Genomic DNA, 8,814 nt, shown 5'->3' with positions numbered 1-8,814 from the left:
GATGCCCCTCCGCCCGAACTGAGTGCCGTGGACGTGGAGTTTATGATGAGCGTCCTCCAGCGGCTCACGCGCATGAGCCCGGAGAAGCGCAGCCTGGCTCTGTGCAATATTCAGCAAGTGATGCACCAAATCGAGTTCGAGTCCTAGGTCCAACGCGGGGAGTTGTTGGCATGGTAAAATAATGAAATATATGAGCGTCATTACGTTTCCTTTGTATTTTTTACCATCGGCGGTGAAGCATTGGTTTTAATGAACTTTCAATGCGGTTTTATGTCCGGTTATGGGGTCAGTAAGTAGTTGCTAGGGATACGAATAATATAGGCAATGATATTGGGTACGGGGGCATAGATGATGGAGTCATTAGAGATATGCGATAGGAGTTGGCAGAGCGTCAGGAATGAAATCAACGGTGCAGCTTTTTTGGCAGGATTTACGTGATTGTGTTGTCTCGTACGGGAAAGAAAGCAAGAAAAAGTAAAATAAACCAGACATCAGAAAAACTTCAAGAAGAATGACGTCAAGAATGTGAGAACACTGCTTACAATACGCGTTCGCTTCGTAGAACGACCCCCTCATTATTTTCGATTGCAGTTTTATAATCGAGATCGCCGATGGTGGCCTTCAGCAGACCGGCTTCGCTGTGCTATGTGAACGGGTGTGTTGTATTGACACGAAGATATAGCACAATTTGAAATGGAATCAATGCAATCAAGCGCGGTACTCACGAGTTACACTGGGTGTCAGAGATGTGCTGCTGCCAAGCGCTTTTATGTGGTTGGCTAATAATTGGCAACAACAGCATGGCCCGAAAGGTCTTTCTGCTCAAACACCCCAAAGTACCAGAATAAGCAGCGGAGCTGTAAGTAGAGCGATTGTACGGATTTTTCGGGTCGCCGTAATCATCTGAACCCATAGAGTTTCATACTACTATATACTAGAGATAAATCTGGCGCTGAAGTCGCGGGCCGCCGTGGGCGGCGCCATTGCCGCTAGCGACGTTCCTCGCCCACTTGGCTTAGCTAGCCATATGCATTCTTTTTTGTCTCGAAGCCAAAAGCAACAAAACAGGGTGATATTTTTTTTTTCTTGTTCATCGTGCATGAAGCCTCTACACAATCAAAATTAGTCTTTTTGGAGGTCCAATTTTTTAACAACAAAACCAATTTGATGAACCTTTACAGTAATATTGTTGCTTTTTTGCAGCCAGAGCCAACTTTTGAGCCTGTTCATGAGCCATGCCAAGGACATGTGGAACGTGCCTGCCCGGTACATGACGGAACACTCGCCGAAGCGCGCCTTTCCTAGACAGTGGCGCCCAATTTCCCTGTAGTGTATATTAGAATGAAAATCAATGTCGGCACCCTCCGTTTGTACCCTTTAGTTTTTCACGGAAAACCGCCAATATACATAGTATGCACTGCCGTTTGGCCGCACGGGGTCGCTGCGGTGCTGCGAGGCCGATTTCCACGTTTGTGGTGTTGGTTTTCTGCGGAGCCGGTTGCGCGTGCGATGTAGTACGGACGCGTTGGAGGAGCATATGCCGTGGTTTGTTTGTAGTTACCGCAAGTTACTTTGTGAGTGTTTCTGCATGTGCAGCAAACAATGAGGCTAAGCGAATACGCTCAGTGCCTTTCGGGCGTCGCCCGGGCAGGTACTTTACTAAAGTCTGTCGTGTCGGTGGCGTGGACCCCCTGGCTCTACGCGACAATGAGATGACTGATGATGTGTGGAAGTTTCCAAGCGTCGACCACTCCCGAATGTCCCCTTTGTGGGGCCTATGCATCACTCACCCATTGCATGTGGGAATGCCCTCAAGACCCTTTCCCCCCCCAATCACCAGCAGCGAGCAGTGGGAGGAGGCGCTGGGCAGCTCCGACCTGGACACCCAGGAGCACTTGGTTGAACGAGCTGCTTTAGTCGCCACCAGCCTGGTGGCCACCCCGTCTCCTTAACCCATCTGTTCATAATAAAGTTTTCGTTCTCTCTCTCTCTCTCCTCTCTCTCTCTCTCTCTCTCTCTCTCTCTCTCTCTCTCTCTCTCTCTCTCTCTCTCTCTCTCTCTCTCTCGACCACGCTGACATCAGTGACTACTTAATCCACTCGACAAGTTTCATTACGCGGGAGCAACTAAAAAGCTACAAATCGTTAGAGTCGCATAACTACCTGACGAGTGGCTTTGTTCATCCGCCGAAGGTGAAAGTTATCGGCGATAGCAACGTTGTCGTTGTCACAAAGGTGAGAAAATGCATGTAAACACTGCATGTGCTTATAATTTAGGCTAATTAAAAGCTCGAGAATAACTAGGCATGTCGCTCCTCTCTTTCTTTTTCTTTTTTTACACCCAGGTCCGGCATTCACAGTCGTTCCGTGAAAATTTGCTGACGGCTTGGCTGTTGCAAAAGCCGGACGGCGAAGTCGTCTACGCGCACTGCACTTGCATGGCTGGATGTGGAGAAGTCTGCTCTCATGTTGGGGCAGCGTTGTTTTACTTGGAGGCCGTCGTGACCCGTAGAGACAATCGCTCCTGCACGGACGGGGAAAGTGCGTGGCTGCCACCTCACCCAGTCAGTTTAGACTGCCGCCCGATAGCCGAGATGGATATCGCATCATCGGCGATGAAAAAACGTCGCTCTAACCATTTTTCGAATGGTTAGAGCAACCGTACGCGGCGCAGTTGACCATCGTGAACGCGCGCGCAAAACCACAAACACCACAAACATGGAGATCGGCCTCGCAGCACCTCAGCGGCCCCGTGCGGCCAAATGGCAGTGCATACTATGTATAGGAGGAGATCTGTAGGTCTCAAGAACATCAAGAACAAGAAAGAGCACGAGGTGAAATTCGTAATCCACCGGGAAATAGCAGAGAACACGGATAAATTTTAGAGTGTAAGTTGTAGTAATGAAGCTAAACAAGAGATGCCGACTGTGTACAAACCTGCCCGCCACAGGCTAACTACGATGACGAGCCGGCAGACAGTTTCTACGAGGATGTCGGATCAGCAATAAAGAAGGGGACAACACAGTTCACGATTGGGGTGGAAAATTGTAGCGCAATGGTCAGGGTGAGATGCAAACAGGAGAAACGTCGGAGGGAAACTTTGGATTAGGCAGTCGCCATATTCGAGGAGATACACTGGTGGGACTTACGGAGAGAAACAACTTGAGAATAATGAACACTTTTTCTGTTAACGAAAGAATAGGATATGGGCATGGGATTAATCCAACGGTAAAGCAAAAGAAAAATCTGCAGAAATTCAAATAATTATCTAATGCGTAGCATTCGTACGCCGCTTGTCTGGAGTGCGAGTTATTCACAGCCAATTGTTTGGGGTTTTCTATATTCTGTTCAACGAATTACCGTCTTTTAAGCGTTACAACGATTACAGTGTTACTTCCGCGAAACATGCATTTTTGTGGAATTGAAGGGCGTTACACGGTTCGCCATTTTCGCGATTTTTTTCTATTTATTGCGAGCAAGTATCTTCATTTACGCTATTATAACGATCAAAGGTGTTACTTCCGCCAAATATTCATTTTTGTGGAAATGCCGCTATCGCCATATTGGATATTTTTATTGTTTTATTTTTGGTTTTTCAAAATTCTGTTTGACCAATGAACTCCATATACGTTCTTTGAACGATTACAGGTGTTACTTCCGCCAAATCTGCATTTTTCTAGAAATGCAGGGCGTTGCACGGTTCGTCATTTTCGTTATTTATTTCTATTTTTCTTATTTTTGGGGTTCTAGAAATTCTGTTAGACCAAGTATTTTCATTTACGCTATTATAACAATTAAATGTACTACTTCCGCCAAATCTGCATTTTTGTGGAAATGCAGGCCGTTTCCCGGTTCTTGCTGCGGGGGTTTCAGCCTGGCGTTGGTACCGAAAGTAGTCAAGGGAGGGCGCCACAGGCCCTGAAAATGCCTATAAAAAGACAATAGATCGAGTTCATCTATTTGTGGTAATAGTGCGTTAATTCATGATTTTTCATTAAACACGACTGTTGGGCTAATTGGTGCATGATGATTGAAAAATAGAGCGCGACTTGGAGAACGGCACAAATGAAGAACGACGGGACAAGCGCTCACTTGCAACTAACATTTATTGAAACACCGTCTCGTATTTATACACGCATCACTAGGAGCATGCGCACTGGAATACACTAAATAGAAAGCACCAAACAGATGGCGGACACAATCAAAGTGATGTTTCCAAAAATTCAAACTCGGTGGCACGCAAAAGAACCGCTGTTTCATGATTTTTCCCTGTTTTTCTTCTCTTGGGAGTATTTCTGGACTGGCAACGGCGCAGCGCAAAGACCACCCCCAACACTTCCCATATGAGTAAGGTATGCCTGTCTGGCACAATAGGATTGACATCGGATTCGTAACGCGAGGGGCCAAAGCTCGATTCCGATACCAGGGGAAGCGGTGATCTTTTCCAAGCCCCTGTTTGGGTACGTGACGCGTTACTAGGGTGGCTAGATGCCGTGACCCCGGACGAGTTGCGACGACAAGACGGGCCCCTAAAACACTCCGCATTTAAAGCGCTTCCCGTGGTCGGAATCGAAGCTGCGTCCCTCGTGTTATGAAGCTGACGTCTATCCTATTGCGCCCTTCCGACACAGTAGACGACGGGTGGGGGGAGCGGCGCAAAGCTTTCCGTTTGCTTTAGTCCGAGTTTCGATTATGACCCCCAGGAAGTTTGGAATTTGATCATTGACGCTTGGATTTTGACTCACAGGCGCTTTAAACTTCGATCGTTGAGGCTTCGACTTTGATTACAGTGACTTTGATTTCGGCACTTCGCCATTTGATTTTTGGACGCGAGCAAGCTTCGGGTGTTAACGGCGACGGCGCTGCCGTTCTCGGGTGAACGCTCGTTGACATTCGAGCCGACACAAGAAAAACACAGCTGCTGCTGTTTTAGCAGATTTTACACTGCGTGGGGCAGGGTTTAGTTTCTTGCCCTTAGCCAGCTCTACATGTCGCCACGTGTCTCCACTATAGGCTCCTCGTGAGATTCAAGCTCGAGACGTTCGTTTGTGAGTGTTTTTTCTTGCTTGCTTGCTTGATTTGCTTGAGCGCACACTTGCTCTAAACCGAAACGTTTCACAGACATCTGCCGCTGTTCGACTGGCGCCGGTCATGTCTACGCTCGCAGCGCTCTTTCTTCGTCGCCGCTTCAAGGGCTTGTGTGCCTAGTTTTATTTCCTTACGCTATCCCTTGGTAGGGGTGACGTCGCTGGGTTCAGGGCGCGTCGAAACGTATTAGTCTCGTCCTGCTCCTCAGTGCGGCGGAACACTTGTATTTAAAACAGCACTAAAGGAATTTCTCTTAGGGTGCAAGACATTTTTGTTATTTTTTTCACCGGGGTATTAGCTCAAATTTAGTACGTTGGTGTATGATAAAAAAAGACACGGTACAATGTTTTTTTGCCGCAGGGAGACAATGTTTTGTAGCAGTCGTTAACGTAGTAGAAGGTAATGCAAATCCGCCTGATAGACTTGTCAAATTCATTTGCGGAATTGCTAAAGTTTAAAGTGTTGCATTTATTTCTGTAATTATTTGACAATAACAATTTTGTTCGCTGCGATTACATGCTACCTTAGTAATGAACTTCCGTGGGCTTCGCTTTAGCCTTAAGGCTTTGGGACCCTCGTCTTTATATACGCATGTAGGCCTATGTAAAGCTTCTCTTTGAATTGAATAAACCTTTGAAACTTAAAAAAAAATGTGTGCAGTGCCAGAAAGACAACACCTTTAATGTGGGTGAGTACTATTTTGCACTTTTTGTCTCGGTGGGAAGATGGTTAAAAGGCGATCTCTCATGCAACCCGAGTCAAACTAAATGTCAAATCTCCAAACTGCTTTGCCCGCGTAGGAATGGCGCAGGTGGATAGACGTCGGCTTCAGAACGAGAGAGACCCACGTTCGAATCCGACCACGGGATGCATGTTTTTTTCCTTGAGGCGCTTGATGGGCCTTAGTGGAAACCCATTGCGTAAGTTGGCTTTCCTGAAGTGCGCTGTGGGCCTGACGATTTGGATTGCGGAATTTGACTGCGCACTTTGCAGACTTTGGTTTTTGGCCGGAGACAGCGTCGCGTTTCAACCATCTTGCATTTCATCCACGAACATCATCACCGTAAGAGAACGCTGGCTTTACTGCAGTGCGTTTTGAGGAAACGGCGCCATCCATGAGGAATAATAAAGCTTCGCTTTAATAAATGATCTCTTTCCTTTGTTCGAAATTCGCTGCCACCTCCGAATCGCTGGTCACCCTTCCAGACTGGAATGTCGCCTTCACATACTGGAATTGCTCAAGATTTTATAGCGAAGCTGTTACCGCCCGCTGTTACCGAGCGGACAAACCTTTCAAGCATGGGGTGCACGTGTGCGAAAGAAAGCGCGTGCGAGGTGAGCCAGACAATAAAGGGAAACGGAACGTCAAATCTCACGAAGCGAAAAGCTCCATGACCGCATTTTAACCGCGAAACTTTGCGTGGTCGAGGCTTTCACGGAACGAGGCATGGTAACGCGAGCGCAGGGACGAGGAAAGGGCATAGCCTATGTTCAAGTCCAATGGCAGATCCGAAGCCCTTTCGGAGCAACTGTTTCGCTCCGTCTGGACCAGACACGTTCCAATGGCAAGTCGGGAGCACCCAAATCCTGTTCCAATTTTGCCAGATCGAGAGCGCGATCGCAGCCGAAATCGCTCCGTGGAGCAAGGAAAGTTGCTCTCCCGAAATTGTCGGAGTCAGCCGGAACTCGCGGGTCTCTTCTCGCGACGTTGTCGCCGTCAGCTTCCGCTCTACTCCTTTTTCCGAATCGCCATGGCGCCCGCGCCGGCAAGTACACTCAACGCCTTAGTCAGAACGGGAAAATTCATGCTGCACTCCAGAAACCGCTCGTCGGGAGCACCAGTGAGAGTTGGCGCGCGAGAGGATTCGATTTTCCAACTTTGAGAAGTCCCATTAAACTTAGCCTTGCGATTAGCGTACGCCAGGTGGCTCCGCTGTTAACATCAGCGACGGCGACTTTCAGTGAAGCCGGGCTGTTTTGTTTGTCACGTAGCTGGCGAGCCGAAAAGGCAAAGCGGACACTCCCCCAGCGGGTAGCGCGTTGGTACGACGAACGACGCCGCGAGTAGCGACGGAAACAGAATTAGAGCGCGCCAGTGCCACCGAATTGTAACAGTCGCCGTTGGTACGATCTGTCGCCGTAGGTGGAAGAGCGTGCCAGCGACGCCGAGCGCAAGAGACGGCGTCGAGACGGCGACGATGCTGCGGCGGGATGAAAATAATCTAAAATGTGATGTGCACGCAGTCGTACTGTTATTCTATTGCGCAGCCAATACAGTTTCGCTGGTAAGCTACGTTCACAGAGTGAGATGGCGGATGATTTTTTTGATCTTTTAAGAGTTATGGAAAACCACATAGGGCTAGCAGTGCGTGGACGCGCTACATGTAACGGAAAGCGCAGGTGGCTAGCGTGTCATGTGTGGCGTCCGCCTTAGTTATGCTCTGCAACCCCTGTTTATAATGGCAGCATTGGGGAGTTCAGTATGTGTACACCGGGAAGGACACAACTCAAGTCACAACCATGTGTATGTCGTTGTTTACTTTAAATGTGATAAGCGTTCTGTTTAGACGTCGGATTGATTGACTCTGATTTCAAATCGACCTTTAAACTAAACGTAAAACATTATTTTTATTTTGTTTTTCACAGGTACGTTGACACCCCCCTGTTTCAAGCACATTCGATAAATATTCAGCTCTCATGGTCGTTCATGAAGCACAAATAAAAGGCGACACAATTCCTGTGGGCGGGAATGTCCTTCTTTGCTTGTTTGTTTCGCCTTCACTGCGCTTTTGTCTTCGCACTTTAAAGACAGATTCGATCTTGGACACATAGCTTCCTTCCTGTAGTCACAGCTGGCCTCTGTCCCTTCAGATCAGCTGGTACTAAATGGATTCTCCTGGGAAACGTTCGTCCAAAACAAGTCCAGGTCCCCCTCCTTCGCTGTGCCACCGCACTCCTCAGGAATCATGTCGGGAGAAATGTCCTCGTGAAGCCGGTGCAAGTTTTTTCCGTGAAGGCGAGTCTGCAATGACACGCGTATCAAGAAACCTTGTAATGAGATGGAACGCTATTGCATAGAGTTACATTTACCCACCCTTCACTTTTACGAGCGCATTCTCTAATCACGAGTGTAATATGTATTTTACGCAGCTTGTCCAGTCATCCATCACATAGACAATGGCTGCTATTTTTTTTTTTGCTTAGTACGGTAGCGTCATAGTAGCTGACCAAATAACTGGAATTAGCAGTTTCTAGAAGGGAAGGCTTGCTATACCAAACCGCCGCCCGCCCGATGTCCTCGCAACAGCGCTGATGTGCTGAGATGCCACATTTTATGCTCTCCATTGTAAGCGAGGTTCTCGCTGTCGGGGCTGGACTCATCGCCTTCCATGTTGCCAGATCCGCTAGGGACCGACAAGTCACCTATTACGACATTCTCGCGCATTACGGACTCGCCCGTCACCATTATCTCCCCGCCCATCCAGGGCTCACCAACTACCAGGATTGCCTCTGGCGTCTCCTGCAAACCAATACTCTAAGATGCCAGGCAGTACCCACCGCATCTATCCCGCTCAGTATCCTCGCTGAATTAGCCCCTTTGTGGTGACCCTGCTTTTCTGATGGAGGCGAAAAGCGAAAACGCCCGTGTGACGACAGGAGGAGAAAGAGGAAAAACATTGAGCCTGGTGATTTTGGGAGTGGTCCCTCAGTCTTGGAGACCATGGGA

The sequence above is a fragment of the Haemaphysalis longicornis genome, unplaced genomic scaffold (assembly GCF_048455015.1).
Source record: "Haemaphysalis longicornis isolate Haplotype H1 unplaced genomic scaffold, Haemaphysalis longicornis Haplotype H1 scaffold_8, whole genome shotgun sequence".
Taxonomy (NCBI): domain Eukaryota; kingdom Metazoa; phylum Arthropoda; class Arachnida; order Ixodida; family Ixodidae; genus Haemaphysalis; species Haemaphysalis longicornis.
Note: the sequence above shows the minus strand (reverse complement) of the source record.